This window comes from Brienomyrus brachyistius, unplaced genomic scaffold (assembly GCF_023856365.1).
Source record: "Brienomyrus brachyistius isolate T26 unplaced genomic scaffold, BBRACH_0.4 scaffold1165, whole genome shotgun sequence".
NCBI classification, from domain to species: Eukaryota; Metazoa; Chordata; class Actinopteri; order Osteoglossiformes; family Mormyridae; genus Brienomyrus; species Brienomyrus brachyistius.
In genome coordinates this window covers 11417-27369 of record NW_026043439.1, presented here as the reverse complement: position 1 = coordinate 27369, position 15953 = coordinate 11417, and the positions used below count along the sequence as shown (strand labels likewise).

The following is a 15953-nucleotide window of genomic DNA, read 5'->3' as shown; positions in this document are numbered from 1 at the left end:
ATGGTTTTCCATTTAGGGGGCAGCATGGTGGTGCAGTGGTTAGCACTGTTGCCTCACACCTCTAGGGCCCGGGTTCGAGTCTCCACCTGGGTCACATGTGTGTGGAGTTTGCATGTTCTACCCATGTCATCGTGGGGTTTCCTCCGGGTACTCTGGTTTCCCCCACAGTCCAAAAACATGCTGAGGCTAATTGGAGTTGCTAAATTGCCCATAGGAGTGTATGCGTGAGTGAATAGTGTGTGAGTGTGCCCTGCGATGGGCTGGCCCGCCATCCTGAGTTGTTCCCTGTCTCGTGCCCATTGCTTCCGGGATAGGCTCCAGACCCCCCGCGATCCAGTAGGATAAGCGGTTTGGAAAATGGATGGATGGATGGACAGTTTTCCATTTGAGGAATTAGCAAAAAACTGCAGTGCATGATGGGTAGGATCTAAAGGCTGCCTAACGCCCTTAATTTGTTTGCAATTTCGCCAGGTAGGCTACCTTCTTTAAACTGCGTTTTGCTAGACTACACATTTCGAGATGTTTTATTGTAGTCTTGGTAAATATATATATATAGTTTAGCCTAACCCAGCCACTTAAGGGAGCAAGCCAGCTCAGGTAGGTGCCAGTCCCAAGCCCGGATTAATGGAGAGGGTTGGCGTCAAGAAATAAAGAGAAATAAAGACAACTAATACTCCTAGTTTGCGAGATCTGACTGCAATGGCAGCACTGCTACAAGGGTGTGGATAAATCTATACAAATATCACCTGCATGCACATTACTTCTTTTACAATAACCAACTCCTGATCCATACTGTTAGTCGTGAAAAAAAAAACTATCGTGTACATAGAGGCCCTGTGTAAAAAGATAACTGCCAAGGAAAAGATCAAAAACATTTATTTCAAGGATACAAAGTTTTTATGGTCATGTACAGTGTACAGTGCAATTCTTATTTGATTAACTTGAATGTCTCCACAGACTAGACGATTAAACAAATAAAGCAGCGCAACATTACAATAACTAATAACAAATAAACAAAGCTCACGAGTACTATTACAGTATTTATATCATTTATTTAAACTTAATTTTACCAGGTAAATTAACTACAAAGCAGTTACCACTGCTTTACCTGCTTCTCGGGAGAAATAGCAGATATACGTCATGTATGTGACTAAATTCTTAAGCCAATAAGGGCAAAGTTGTGTCGTAATGGAGGCGGATCCAGTTTGTGCAGCCGGTTAAAGACACTACGGGCATGTAAATGGAGAACGAAATTATAGTTATAATTCGGCGTGTTCGCGAAAACGACTTCATTTATTTTCTTATTGATTTATCGACAGACCATCATACTTTTTAGACGTTATAATAACAACACTCTATTGATCCCCAAAGAGAGAAATTCTCTCCTTGCCTGCCCCCTCTTACTGTCCATGATACACAAGCACATATGTAGAAAAACGTCAGCTTGGAAGCCAAGGCTGGACTTAACCTACTCTATTCTGGTATTCTGTTCTCCCAAGTAAGGCATCCCAAGTTCGAATCCAACTTCCGACAAAAGTTCTTCAATCGCTACAGCACAATTTGAGCCACTGATCGGCTTTAATTGCTTTGTTTTATTTTTGCGTTTCAGGCAAAACTACATAACACTTAAAGACACTACGGGCATGTAAATGGAGAACGAAATTATAGTTATAGCGAATCTCCTACACACAATACCAAGGTTACCGAACTTTGGTCAGCTGGCCGGAGTGAGACGTTCAATTCCCGTAAGATTTCTTTGCGCCAGCCTGAGAGTCTGAAAACACGTCACACCAGATGCATGAGAGATGGAAACCTGGGATATTCAGTCGAATCAGATCAAATATGATGCTAAGTTAGTACTAAGTTAAAATATGTTCCGCACTTGTAACATGCACCCATGATTTGGAACAGCAGCATACCTGTCAAGGTTTGGATTTGAAAATAAAGGAAATTTTCCGGCACCCGCCGTGAGCCATCCGCAACCAGGCTCCAGTATCCCTTACATTTTAAGACAGGAAATATAAAATAATATAAATATATAAAATATATAAAATATATTTTTGGCCACAACCGGGATTCGAACCCCGGTCTCCCGTGTGAAAGGCGGCGATCTTACCACTACACTATCCAGCAACTATATAATATAAGGGAGATTTACGGGAAAATACTAATACGGGAGGACGGCGGGAAAGAGAAGTAAAATACGGTAGTTTCCCGGCCAAAACGGGAGACTTGACAGCTATGGCTGTCTCTGGCCACGCCCCCTACAGTCGGTCCGGCCCCTGTTCGCGTGTTCGCGAAAACGACTTCATTTATTTTCTTATTGATTTATCGACAGACTTTTTAGACGTTATAATAACAACACTCTATTGATTACTGTCCATGATACAGAGACACATGTTCGAGAACTATTCTATCGAGAACTAATGACGAGAACTATTCTCTTATTTTTCTCTTATTATTAAATTATTTTATTATTAAATTATTTTATTATTATTTTTATAATAATAAAGGTATATTTTTATAATTATAATTTTATTATTATTATTATTATTATTTTTATCTTTTATCTTTCTCGTTCCCGTAGATATATATTATTATACTGTGTGTAGATCAGCTGATCTGTAGTAGTCTTCTACGTACATCTTCTAGTAGACCTTCTGAGGGTACTTCACGCATTCTTGGTCCAGCTTAGCTTATTTCTTATTTCTCAGGTCAGCTGCTCTTGTATTCAGCCTACTAGTCTCTCTTGTATTCAGCCTACTAATATATATGGGGCTTGGTACCCAATCTCGGAATGTGGGGATGATGATATCTCCCCCCTGACCTGTCGTCCTGGCTCCCCCTTGTCGTAGCAATCGTGTTGTACCTCATCAATCTCTAGTTGTGATAGCAGTTGTTTCTGGCCACAACCGGGATTCGAACCCCGGTCTCCCGTGTGAAAGGCGGCGATCTTACCACTACACTATCCAGCAACTATATAATATAATATATATATATATATATATTATAAGGGAGATTTACGGGAAAATAATACGGGAGGACGGCGGGAAAGAGAAGTAAAATACGGTAGTTTCCCGGCCAAAACGGGAGGCTCCAGTATCCCTTACATTTTAAGACAGGAAATATAAAATAATATAAATTATATAAAATATAATATAAATATAAATATAAATATATAAAATATATAAAATATATTTTTGGCCACAACCGGGATTCGAACCCCGGTCTCCCGTGTGAAAGGCGGCGATCTTACCACTACACTATCCAGCAACTATATAATATAAGGGAGATTTACGGGAAAATACTAATACGGGAGGACGGCGGGAAAGAGAAGTAAAATACGGTAGTTTCCCGGCCAAAACGGGAGGCTCCAGTATCCCTTACATTTTAAGACAGGAAATATAAAATAATATAAATTATATAAAATATAATATAAATATAAATATAAATATATAAAATATATAAAATATATTTTTGGCCACAACCGGGATTCGAACCCCAGTCTCCCGTGTGAAAGGCGGCGATCTTACCACTACACTATCCAGCAACTATATAATATAAGGGAGATTTACGGGAAAATACTAATACGGGAGGACGGCGGGAAAGAGAAGTAAAATACGGTAGTTTCCCGGCCAAAACGGGAGACTTGACAGCTATGGCTGTCTCTGGCCACGCCCCCTACAGTCGGTCCGGCCCCTGTTCGCGTGTTCGCGAAAACGACTTCATTTATTTTCTTATTGATTTATCGACAGACTTTTTAGACGTTATAATAACAACACTCTATTGATCCCCCTCTTACTGTCCATGATACACAATGACGAGACACATGTTCACTAATGACGAGAACTATTCTATTTTTCATGCCGGGGGTCCTTCAAATCTTACATTTACAAATCTTGTTCTTGTTCTCTGCTTTCTCCTTTCTCGTTCCCGTAGATATATATTATTATACGGAGATTTACGGAGTCTTCAAAGACGGTCCGGCTCCAGCTCAAGGATCACTGTTGCTGTGGTGTAGATCAGCTGATCTGTAGTAGTCTTCTACGTACATCTTCTAGTAGACCTTCTGAGGGTACTTCACGCATTCTTGGTCGGAGGGTCCAGGTTTCCAGCTTAGCTTATTTCTTATTTCTCAGGTCAGCTGCTCTTGTTTGGGATGTGCTTGACCGGCGTATACGACAGCGTGTACCAGTTCCCACTAATATCCAACAACTTCGCACAGCCATTGAAGAGGAGTGGACCAACATTCCACAGGCCACAATTGACAATCTGATAAACTCTATGCGAAGAAGATGTGTTGCATTGCATGAGGCAAATGGTGGTCACACCAGATACTGACCGGTTCTGAGTCCCCAGACCCCCAATAAAGCAAAAAACTGCACATTCCAGGGTGGCCTTTTATTGTGGGCAGTATAAGGTACACCTGTGCACTACCCATGATGTCAGATCAGCATCTTGATGTGGCACACCTGTGAGGTGGGATGGATTATCTCAGCAAAGCAGAAGTGCTCACTATCACACATTTAGACTGATTTGTGAGAAATGTTTGAGAGAAATGGTAATATTGTGTATCTGGAATGAATTGTAGGTCTTTAAGTCCATCTCATGAAAAATGGGAGCAGAAACAAGAGTGTTGCGTTTATATTTTTGTTCAGTATAGAATAAGCCCAGATTTATGTTTATTCAGTGGAGATAAGTACAACCTCTAAAGATAGGCCTACACCCGTTTTGGCAGTGTCTCCGGATCCCATGACAAATAATGCCTTCAGTACATCCTCCTCAACCCACACTGAAAGCAGAAGTGCTATGGGCTTTGCAAACGGTTTGCCGACATCACTCCTATACGTCCAATGATGACATTCACACCGTCTCCAGGGTGATGTTCCCTGACTCGCAGGGTCACTTGTGGTAAAGATAAAACCGCTTTTCTTGCGCGATTTGGACTCGCTCCATATATTAAAAGGGAGCTTCGTTGTCATGTTTGACGTAAGTATGAACAGGACCATCAAAAGAAAACAACTGGATGTGCATGTCAGGTATTGGGTGAATTATGAGAATGGCTCTCGAGTGCAGTCCTGGTTCTGGGATCACAGTACATGAGCCACTCCACCGCTGAAGACTTACTGGAGAAGTTTAAGGTAAGCCATTCAATAACATTTAAACTCATTAACGAACCCATGATTTTTAAATATCCATGGTTTATCTTTACATGTGTTTAAATGGGAGAACCATATTTATTGGTAAGCATATTTTAAAGATTTTATTGCTGCTTCATGGCTTTTGCTGCAAAAAAAATAGTTCATTGAGGAAATAGAATGTTTAAGTGTTGTGTAGCAACATGTACAGCTGTTGTACAGGCAAAAACTCTGGCTCAGTCCAAAGGAGGTGGATATAGGAATGGCTGTCATCAAGGTGGGACTTCTGTGAATTCACTGGTATCTTTACATACAAATGTATCAAACAATTGTGAAGTAAAAAATATGTGAATAACATGGAGTTTGAGCTGGTTTGATATGTACAGCTGAGGTAGTGTTAACCTTGGGCTGAGTGTGCAGAAAGATTCTGGAAATTTGACAAACCATCTTTTTGTCAGAGACAGTCAGGAGCCAAAGGCAGTGGAAGTGACCTTGGTGTCCTTCAGATTAAAAAAAATTGCCAGATTGTGCTCTCAAAAATGTGCAAAAAGGCCTTGGATAAATGCCCTCTGAAGTACTCGATTGTACATGAGATGACGTGCTTGGACCCAAACAAAATGCACACCAGCCAGATAACTGCCAGCAGAAAAGGAGAAATCTCATGCAGAAGTTTGCGCAGGAGAATCGGTTGGCAGGCAGGATATCTGCTGGTAAATCATAGGATAAGAATAGGATAGTTCAGAATATTATTTTTAAATTATGCTTTTCTTTTTTCACATCTAACTGAATCAGGGACGGATTACAAACCGGGTTAGCGGGGCCGCTGCCCAGGGGCCCTTGGGGTGCAGGGGGCCCGTGGGCCCCAAGCCCAAAACAATTTGCAACGCTTATCAGCAATGTATTTTCGTTTGTCTATTTTAGAGGGCCTACATTCTTTGATCCTCTGCCTACAAGGTCCCCTGACCCTATAGGGAGGGTGTTTGGCTGCCAAGGGCCCTTGACTTGTGGTGGTTGTGGTGGTGGTGCAGGTGGTGGTGGTGGGGGGGGGCCTCGCGAACGTTTTACCCAGGGGCCCACACAACCCATAATCCGTCCCTGAACTGAATAGTGTTAACACGTAGATTTTAGCAGTATTTAGAAGACCGACTCTTGGTGTTTGAAAAGAAGCATCAGCCCAGTTATATTTTCTTTGATGAGCCTAGAGATATCTCAAGATTAAATTAAAATGATTGCACATTTATGGTATCATAGGAAAATTGGGTTATAAATCACTTTCCTATTCTACATGTGATTCTGTGTATTGACATTGTTGATCTGCATCTAATCTACTGTAATTAATGTAATTACAGGTGATGCAATATCCCAGCAGTCTGATAATCACCTGCACAATGAGGCAAAAGGCTTGGATTTTATATCCTTCATTCCTTCAGCACCATCCAAAGTTGATGTCTTTTTACATCAAAAAGTTAGTGGGCCTTATCCTGACCTCTGGATGTTCTGCAAGAACTTGCTGCTGCTGTCCTATGGGCAAGCCGAAGTGGAACGAATAGAGGTGGAGACCTGCAACTTATCAGAGGAAACAGTTGTTGCACAGAGGCTTATATGCGACCATGTCAGAGTGTGTGGGGGAGCAACCAAAGCGCCTCTGACCAAAGGTGAAAGATGAGCGAAAAGCAAAAAAGAAAACTTGAGGAACTCAAGAGGAAGAGAGTCTCACTGGAAAGTGTATGTGAGAGTTTACAAAAGGATGCTGAGCACATGGCAGAGGAAGCAGAGAGTGCTGCTGGAACCAAAAGGGCAACATTACTTACCAAGTCCAATACTCTGAGCCGACGAGCGAAGGAGGAGAAAGAGCAGTTGGTGGTCTTAAATGCAGATACTGAAGAATAGGCTACTGAACTGTGACTCCTAACACATCAAGAGTGAATCGGTGGAAACAAAAATATTTAGGTTCTTTGCATTTTTGGAGTATTTTACTTTCTGTGCCTGTTTGTACATTGTTCACAGCCATAATACTTTATAATTACAAGGTAGTTTTATGTTAGAGCTCTTGCTCCAATAAATATGTGCCTTGTAATTAACTAAATTCTAGGCTATTCAGTTTTTTTTGCCCTCGTGATGGTCGTGGGTTGTGAAAAAAGCCTTCTTCTTAGGGGTACCGCTGGGGCCAGCCGGGCGTATGTCGTGGCTTCAGTGAGTACTTATGTTTGTCATGCTGCCTGTGTACTTTATAGCGGCACAACATATTTCTGCAAATTGCATGCGTCAAATTGTCTGTCTCTCTTAAAAAATATGAAGTGTCACCAAAATTTTAAACGGGGAATCAATCTCAATGAAAAATATTCGTCAAGTAACGTTTCTAAAATAATATAGACATACTAATAATTATATATTAATAAATCGGATGAACGATGCATCCCAAATTGTATCCGCTGCGCACTTCTTAATCAGGGCAATCGCATCGTGGAGGTTTCTGCAGACGCCCAAAAAGACTTACTTAAGAAAACTGTTGCATGATAATTTGTACCATTTTCAAGGGTGGGGGGCGTGCAGTAGATGCCCCCTTTATTTTTGTGCTTCTGCCGTTCAAACCGAGCAGCACTGAGTTTGTCATGGCACCTGACGCCAAATCTACTGCTTAGCTGCTACAGACAGAACTATCTTCAAATCACCACTAGGGGGTGTCAATGCTGCAGCTTCGTTCTATGGTTGATCTTTTTCAAAGACAGTTTTTTTTCTCTCTCTCCACATAATCAACTTAACTGATTAGCGTGCTTTCATAGTAATGGTTTTTAATCCGTGTTAATCTTCTGAACAATGACTAGTAAAGGTTCTATGAGGTTGTCCTACTTACTATGGATTTTAAGTTTTTTATCAAGGTGTTAAAACGTACCACAGTTGCCAGTCCTGTGTTTTATGTCTAGCAATTTGTACAGTTTCTTCAGTATAAACACATGCCATGATCTGTGAGAATCTCCTCCAGAACTCTGCATTTCCTCAAGATCTTTTTGTAATATTGCATCATGGCACTGCTCAGAACAACACAGATGGTGCATAACAACACAAGGGAGTACAAGACAACATGGTGCAGAAACAGTGCGATACAAAGCAGGACAAAACTGGATGATACGTGGTCAGTGGTGGATAAAGTGCAGTAACAGCTGTACAGTGCAGCTGCCGTGGAAATGACTGTTACAGGGGATGCAAAAGCTGCAGGTTTGAATTGTTTGGCGAATGAAGCTGTTCATGAATCTGCTAGTCAGTGTTTGTGGATGGTGGTCAGAGTCCTGGATTATAGACTGAACCTTGTTACTGTGGCAGTTAAAGTACAGCTGGTCAATGGAGGGCAGTTCAGTGCGAATGATGTTCTTAACAGACTTCGCAATGTACTGCCTTCCTGTCATGTGGCTCCACCATACCATAGTACTACTGTAAGAACTAGGGATGTAACGATACATTCAACTCACCATTTGATACGATTCACGATTCTGAGTTCACGATACAATTTTCTCATTTTTTGCAGAATGAGCTGCAGACAAATATATTCAAAAATATTCTTATATTTATCTTTCTGAACTGTTGACACTGTTGTGAACAGTGCAACTGAATTTGAATAAAATACTGTTGAAAAAAATCCCAAATCAAAATAAGTAAATAAAAAAAAATAAATCAAATAAATAAGCTAAGGTTTGCATGTGCAGCTTTTTAGCGTGCTTTGCCCTTTTAATAATCTTCACTCAGCTCACGGTGGTGCCAGTGGACCTGTTTGTGTATGTTATCAGTCTATTACAATGTTTGCATGCAGTTTATGTCTTGTCTGTGCTTTTCTCGCTGTTTCCTCCTCGTTTGTGATTACCGGAAAGCTAATATGCTGCCACACCGCCAATTGAAGATCGGGCGGTGCGTCCATCCATCCATTTTCTGAAACCACTTAATCCCAACTGAGATCGCGGGGGAGACCGGAGCCTATCCCGGGAACAAGGGGCGCAGACAGGAACCAAGCCCAGGCAGTCACCTACACACCGCAGGTCGCACACACTCACACAACTACAGGGCCAATTTAGACTCACCAGTCAACCTATCCTGCATGCTTTTGGACCGTGGGAGGAACCTGGAGTCCCCGGCGAAAACGGGGAGAGCATGCGAACTCCACACAGAAAGGGCCCTGGACCGAAGCCAGCACTAACCACTGTGCCGTCCTCAGTTTCAAATTCATTCATCATCTCGCGTTCGCTCAAAACCAAAAACTGACGTACGATGTCGACGTGATACGCAGTGACATCTGACGTCAAACTCACATTGTGAAATCAAATGTAATATTACACCAGTTTTTCTGTTAAAGTACTGTGAAGTACTCCTACAATAGTGATTCATTTTCCACATCAGCCGGTTTAAATCTTCATGCATTTGCACCGATTTTTAACTGATTTGTGATTCATCATTACATGCCAGGGCCAGCAGCTCTGCATGGCTCGACCCTCATAAACATTCTCCACACATGCTGTTCAGGCAGTGGCCACAGAAATTCCCCCAGTGAACTTTATGCTTTCTGTCGGAGAGTATGCTGTGTTCTGGCCTTAAACCCTGCATACTACTTTGCAGACTTTGATCCTCTTAACAACAATTGGCATTTCTGGTGGCTGAATATCCATCCATCCGTCATCCAACTGCATGCTTAAAAGCTGTGAATAATAGTAATAATTCTTAAAATTGCAACTATCTAGAATTTCAGCCTAGTTACTCAGCTAAATTACTATTTAACCCTAGGATGCACAAGTGGGTCAAAAATGACCCGGTGAGGTTGTTTTCTTGCAGTATCTTTGTAATGAAAAGTTTTTATCTTTTCATATTCCAGGTATTCCTGAAATTACATGTTTTTGATATCATGTCATTAAAATTTTTAAGTTACCTCTTATACTTTTTAAGAAATTGTAATATTTGTATTACTACCCCAAGCTTCCATAAGTGGGTCAAAAATGACCCACATGCATTTCCCATACAATTTCTTGGGAACCTGTGCTTCTTATCAATTGTGGCTGTCAAGGATACATTTACTGTGGACCACACACCCTATGTTAGAAGTGTCACCGTTCAGGAAGATTATTTTCCACAGCAAGACCTGATACATGTAAGTATTATTTTTTTATCTCAGAAAAAAATATATATATTTCACCATACTTACACATTCATGAATATTATGTGAAGGATTATTATTATTGTTGTTATTAGGTATTATCAAATTATCCTACTTTATAGTTAGCTAACACTTGCTAGCTAACTAAGCTAGGTATCATTACTGTACATATGTATTGTGTGAGTGTGTGTATGGGTGGGGTTTGAGGAGAGAGTGTGTGTGTGTGAGAAAGAGAGAGAGAGAATGTGCATGTGTGCATTTATTTACATAGCTACATATTGATTGTCATTCAAAACATTCTCTTCCTTTTATGTTTCCTCATCTAGTGTCATGACTGCTAGGTTTACAGGAGATATGGTCATCCAGATGCCAAACAAGCCCACCAAGTATGGCCTAAAGATCTTCTGGGTTTGTGATGCACGCATCCCATATGCAATAGATGGGATGGTTTACACAGGGAGACAACCAGGGGAAGAAGTTCAGAAGAATCTGGGAGACAACATTGTCCGGCAGTTGTGCAGTAGATTCAGAAACACAGGTCGCAACATCACCACAGATAACTTTTTCACCAGTGTGCAGCATGCGCAGCATCTCCTGGAAATGGATCTCACTATTGTGGGGACTCTACGACAGAACAAGCCAGACATCCCTCCTCTGATGAAGGCTTCTAAGTCCAGGGAGGTTCACAGTACAGTTTGGATTCAATGGCAGCATTACCATGGCCAGCTATGACCTTCTATAACAAGACCAAAGGAGGTGTTGACACCATGGACCAGATGGTTGGCACCTACACCTGCAAGCGACAAACACAGAGGTGGCCCATGGTGCTGTGGTACAACATCCTTGACATCGCCACCCTAAATGCCTACACCTTTTTCACGACTCAGCACCCTGAATTCAACAGAGGTATCACCAATGCACGACGACTCTTGCTCAAAGAGCTCTCAAGGGAACTTATCACACCACACATGAGGAGTCGACTGGAAGGCTGCCCACAACTGCAAACCCCGATCATTGAAGCAATGGGAAGGTGTGGGGTGACAAAAGCCACAACCCAGCCACAGGACAGAAGCACACAGGGCCAACAGAAGAGAAAGAGGTGTCAGATCTGCCCAAGTAATAAAGATCGCAAAGTCAGCAATAGGAGTGGGAAGTGCAATGTGCCTGTGTGCAATGATCACAGCCAGAAACAGGTAGTCTGTCACAACTGCATGCAGTGAGGAGACAAGAAGGCAAAACAGGGACTATCACATCAAAAGCTTCAGCAAACACCGACACTTACCTGCAAGAGAATAGAAAAGAGAAAGGAACTGTCAATGACCGGACATTTACCCACATACACATAATGAATGTTCACATTGTTCTGTTGCTGTTCTGTGCAGTATTAGTTTTTTAATTATCAAAATGTTTAAAATCTGTAATAAAGTGGAAAATAATAAAATTTCAAACATGAAATCATTCTTGTGTGGTCCAGAATGTAATACAGACTATAGTACAATTCATTATTCGTAACCAAAATGTCAAAAAATGGCATGAAACACATAGATTTTTATAAGTGGGTCAAAAATGACCCACTTATGGAAGAGTGTAGGGTCATATGACTCATGCATCCTAGGGTTAAACCTAGAATAATTTCTATAAGGGGCGGCATGGTGGTGCAGTGGTTAGCACTGTCGCCTCACACCTCTGGGACCCGGGTTCGTGTCTCCGCCTGGGTCACATGTGTGTGGAGTTTGCATGTTCTCCCCATGTCGTTGTGGGGTTTCCTCTGGGTACTCCGGTTTCCCCCCACAGTCCAAAAACATGCTGGGGCTAATTGGAGTTGCTGAATTGCCCGTAGGTGTGTGTGTGTGAGTGGATGGTGTGTGAGTGTGCCCTGCGATGGGCTGGCCCCCCATCCTGGGTTGTTCCCTGCCTCGTGCCCATTGATTCTGGGATAGGCTCCGGACCCCCCGCGACCCAATAGGATAAGCGGTTTGGAAAATGGATGGATGGATAATTTCTATATGTGTGATAGAATCAAAAAATATTTTGTTTTACATATAAATCTTCACAAGGTGTATTACACATGGTATTCCCCAGACACCGCCACCCCAACAGATGCTTTGTTTGTTAAGACAATAGCTCAGAAAGTGGTTGATCGATCTTTTGCAGCTTTTACCAAGGTTTGTACAAGCCAAAATTAAATTTTGAAACGGATCCCTGCCACACCCTGCCCTCCTGAACCTCCCGTTTCCTCCCTAGTGTGGTATAACGTGCCATGCCTGTTCCGCGTTTGTTTTACCTCTCCTTCCTGCCCTTGTGTTACTCATTTCAGGTGCCTCTAGTTTGCTCCCTGCTTAGCCTTGTATAAATGTGCTTCTCAGTCCTGCCTTTAATGTTGCTGCTGCTGTTTGCCTGTGTGTTCTTCCCTGCTTATGATTCCCCCGTGATCCAGTTGTGATCCAGTTGTCTTCATATCATGTATTCACATTCCTCAGCTGAGAGTGAACAAAGTTCTGTGGAAAGTATCTGACTACAGATAGACTTTCACCCAGTTCTCTGCGGGAGCTCTGATTACAGAGTGACTCCCCGACTACTTCTGAAGCCCTTCCTTAAGTATCCAGACCAGGTGATGGCATGTTTCTGAAGACTGACTAATTTCGGTCAATGGTTAATTTTAGGGGCATTGCTGACCTTGGTTCTCAAGTCCCCAGCCAATCAGATCACTTTAGGGGGTGGTTGTAATTCCCTTGTTCTACCATGAGAGAATCTCTCTCAGTTTGGTGGGTTGAGCCGAAGTTTCTGTATTTCTCTTAGGAAAAGCTATACTGCCTTAAATCTGAGAGTATAATACTCCTCGTCTCATGCCTATTCAAACGAGACCAAACATGCGTGTATTTGTCCCTAACATCTATGTGTGCTGAGTTATCCTGTTTATAGTGGAAAAGGTGTCTGTGTCTGGAGGCTGACAGCTGTTGTTGCTGTGGATTGATTGTGGAACTCTGGTCACTCCGGGGGTGAAAGGTCTTGCTTTTTCTGTGCTGCTCCAGTTATTCCTATCCAGTCTCTCAGGAGCCGGCAGGCCTTTGCCTTCCTTAAAAGGGGTGGTTTGACGAGTTGAGTCCAGTCTTGCCTGGGCCAGCGGAGCTCTGAAATAGACTGATGCAGGCTGATCAGAGTTGGGGCCTGCAGGACCTATAAGTTTTATGTCCTTACAGAATGTAAGTGGCATCATACTAAACTAGTGGTGTTCGAACTAGCATGGAAAGAGGCTATGGGTAGCTACAAAAAGGCTCTTAGTGCCGCCAAATCATCTAGTATCTATCAGAACTAATTGAAATAAACAAAAATAATCCTAGATTCCTATTTACTATGGTGTCCAAGCTGACTAATAACCAGACCACTGGTTATTTTCCAGTGACGACTTTATGAAACTTTTTGACCAAAAATATGCTCAATTAAACAGAACATTTTGAATATTGAATATTGGTTAACCAGTCAGAACTGATGTACTTAATTTTATCTTCAAATTCATCTACTTGTATGCTAGAACCTGTTCCATCAAAATTATTCAGCGATGCTCCCAGCATTGATTGAACCGCTACTAGCAATAGTTAAACTAAAACATATAATCATATTACCCCAATTTTATCTTCACTGCACTGGCTGCCAGTTAGATTTCGTGTTGACTACAAAACACTGCTCTTAACCTATAAAGCTGTAAATGGTCTTGCACCGCAGTATGTGAGTGACCTCATTTGCGTTCCGAATCATACACTTAGATGACGAGATGGAGGTATTCTATCCGTACCCAGAATAAAGAACATTACCTTTGGGGGAAGAGCATTTGCTCATAAAGCACCACAGCTATGGAATAAACTTCCTATTAGTGTTCGGAACTCAGACACAATCTCTGCTTTTAAGTCAAGGCTTAAGATGTACCTCTTTCGCCAGTCTTTTGGATAGTTAAATCTTCTTTTCTAAGGTGAATGGGAAATCTGGAGGTTCATAGTTATTTGAGATTGAAGGGGAAAGGGGGGATTGGTGCTGTCGTCCTGCCACTCTCGCCGATCACTTAAGCTGTGGATGGGAGGTGGCTTGACGCCAAAACCTCTGTAAACCCTCATGCCTGTGCTTCCTTCCAGGTCACTCTTTTAGGCAGGCTGTCATAGTTGCTTTAGTCCTGCCGGTTAGGTGTAGGGCAATAACTCTTCTCCATCTTCTCTTTTTCGAGCTGATACCGAGCCGACTACACCGTGTGAACCCGCACCTGGACTCCTGGATATAACTACATGAAACCAACTGGGACTTTATAACTATATGAACTCTAATGAATGTCAATGTAAATGCAGTTTCATGCTCCTTGGTCGCCCAGAGGAGGATGGGGTCCCCTTCTGAGTCTAGGTTCCACTCCAGGTTTCTTCCTGCTAGAGGGAGTTTCCTTGCCACTGTCGCCTCAGGCTTTTAAATATAAATATAAATATATAAAATATATAAAATATATTTTTGGCCACAACCGGGATTCGAACCCCGGTCTCCCGTGTGAAAGGCGGCGATCTTACCACTACACTATCCAGCAACTATATAATATAAGGGAGATTTACGGGAAAATACTAATACGGGAGGACGGCGGGAAAGAGAAGTAAAATACGGTAGTTTCCCGGCCAAAACGGGAGGCTCCAGTATACCTTACATTTTAAGACAGGAAATATAAAATAATATAAATTATATAAAATATAATATAAATATAAATATAAATATATAAAATATATTTTTGGCCACAACCGGGATTCGAACCCTGGTCTCCCGTGTGAAAGGCGGCGATCTTACCACTACACTATCCAGCAACTATATAATATAAGGGAGATTTACGGGAAAATACTAATACGGGAGGACGGCGGGAAAGAGAAGTAAAATACGGTAGTTTCCCGGCCAAAACGGGAGACTTGACAGCTATGGCTGTCTCTGGCCACGCCCCCTACAGTCGGTCCGGCCCCTGTTCGCGTGTTCGCGAAAACGACTTCATTTATTTTCTTATTGATTTATCGACAGACTTTTTAGACGTTATAATAACAACACTCTATTGATCCCCCTCTTACTGTCCATGATACACAATGACGAGACACATGTTCACTAATGACGAGAACTATTCTATTTTTCATGCCGGGGGTCCTTCAAATCTTACATTTACAAATCTTGTTCTTGTTCTCTGCTTTCTCCTTTCTCGTTCCCGTAGATATATATTATTATACGGAGATTTACGGAGTCTTCAAAGACGGTCCGGCTCCAGCTCAAGGATCACTGTTGCTGTGGTGATCAGCTGATCTGTAGTAGTCTTCTACGTACATCTTCTAGTAGACCTTCTGAGGGTACTTCACGCATTCTTGGTCGGAGGGTCCAGGTTTCCAGCTTAGCTTATTTCTTATTTCTCAGGTCAGCTGCTCTTGTTTGGGATGTGCTTGACCGGCGTATACGACAGCGTGTACCAGTTCCCACTAATATCCAACAACTTCGCACAGCCATTGAAGAGGAGTGGACCAACATTCCACAGGCCACAATTGACAATCTGATAAACTCTATGCGAAGAAGATGTGTTGCATTGCATGAGGCAAATGGTGGTCACACCAGATACTGACCGGTTCTGAGTCCCCAGACCCCCAATAAAGCAAAAAACTGCACATTCCAGGGTGGCCTTTTAT

The 15953-nt window shown here is 42.1% G+C and overlaps 1 long non-coding RNA gene across 1 annotated transcript; it reads left to right on the top strand.

The window, feature by feature from the left end:
- The first annotated feature begins 9899 nt into the window (after positions 1 to 9899).
- Positions 9900 to 11727, top strand: LOC125730344 (uncharacterized). The gene is made up of 2 exons (XR_007390690.1): positions 9900 to 10266; positions 10599 to 11727. It is a non-coding gene; the product is annotated as an uncharacterized LOC125730344 (long non-coding RNA).
- The last annotated feature ends 4226 nt before the right edge of the window (positions 11728 to 15953 follow it).